Source organism: Priapulus caudatus, unplaced genomic scaffold (genome assembly GCF_000485595.1).
Source record: "Priapulus caudatus unplaced genomic scaffold, Priapulus_caudatus-5.0.1 Scaffold18, whole genome shotgun sequence".
Lineage (NCBI taxonomy): Eukaryota > Metazoa > Priapulida > Priapulimorpha > Priapulimorphida > Priapulidae > Priapulus > Priapulus caudatus.
The window spans coordinates 880,709-882,356 of NW_014577079.1; positions in this window are offsets into that span (position 1 = coordinate 880,709).

The following is a 1,648-nucleotide window of genomic DNA, read 5'->3' on the forward strand; positions in this document are numbered from 1 at the left end:
CACACGCGTGTATCTGCGTGTACGTGCGTGTATCTGCGTGTACGTGCGTATACCCGCGTGTGCGTGCGTGCACACGCGTGTACCTGCGTGTACGTGCGTGTATCTGCGTGTACGTGCGTATACCCGCGTGTGCGTGCGTGCACACGCGTGTACCTGCGTGTACGTGCGTGTACCTGCGTGCACGTACGTGTACCCGCGTGTACGTGCGTGTATCTGCGTGTACGTGCGTGTACCCGCGTGTACGTGCGTGTACGTGCGTGTACCCGCGTATACGTGCGTGTACCCGCGTGTACGTGCGTGTATCTGCGTGTACGTGCGTGTACCCGCGTGTACGGGCGGGTACGTGCGTGCACGTGCGTGTATCCGCGTGTACGTGCGTGTGCCCGCGTGTACGTGCGTGTACCCGCGTGTACGTGCGTGTATCTGCGTGTACGTGCGTGTACCCGCGTGTACGTGCGTGTACGTGCGTGTACCTGCGTGTACGTGCGTGTACCCGCGTGTACGTGCGTGTACCCCCCCTGTGCGTGCCTGCCTGAGCAGCCATTGTTTACAAAATTGCCTAGCTTAGCCTCGTTTTCGTGCGATGACCCCCAGGTCATGAATAATAATTGAGAATGGTCTATACCCCTAACTTCGTTGGCGGGGGTATAATTACTGTCATCTTCATTCATGACCGAATTATCAGGTGGCTAGGAATAAATATGTATCTAAAATTATAAACGTTAGGCAAGACACTACATTTTTAGGTAACTGTCTTTATTGGATGTAATCAGCAGCAATGTATCCAACAAGGGAATTACTCAAGGGAACTCTTGTTATTACCCTGCCTGTGAAAAGATAGCTCTACGATTTGTTTAAAAGCAAAAATATATATAAATTTATAACCTAAATTAGCTGAAAATAACCCTAGAACCTAGAGGCTACTGTTCCTTTAAGCAAGAAATTTAATTGAAAGCACCGTCATTAACTAATTGAATAACATGTGCAACCCTGCTGGTCCCAACTGTTTACTGTTAGAAATAGTACTGCCTACCAAAGAGCAGGAGACGAACCAACATATTATTATACTGGAATAATTCCTTGTCCCTTGTTTGTTAATTTCCTTGTTGAACGGACTTTTGCTATCACACAGTAGTCAAACATACGGAATAGGAAAGTCGCCGAAGTGACTCGATAATTAATTAAGACACATCTTGCATACATCTATACGGCGTTTGAATATTCCAGTCAATTGCTGAACCAATTGATATTAATGCTGTGACACAAAGGGAATCGATCAAATTAATTACACAACATCAGCGTGATTAAAATTACTCAAACAGCTTAATGACTCCAGGTCATTAGTCTTTATATCGTTAGCCTCCAAGTCTTTACAATAAATATAACAATAGCTAGGATAATGACAAGTATACATGCCTTTTTAACGGAATGGATAAATAACTGGGGGCAAAAAATACACATTTAGAGAGAAATGCCCGTTAAATAAATCGCAGTGGCTAGTAGTGGCTACGCGTCCGTAACCGGTCGCCTAGCCTCCAGGCTACGCATCCGGACATCCACTCACAGTGATCGCGCGACTCGCGTACACGCATGATTGCGAAACGGGACAATCTCTCTCTCTCTCTCTCTCTCTCTCTCTCTCTCTCTC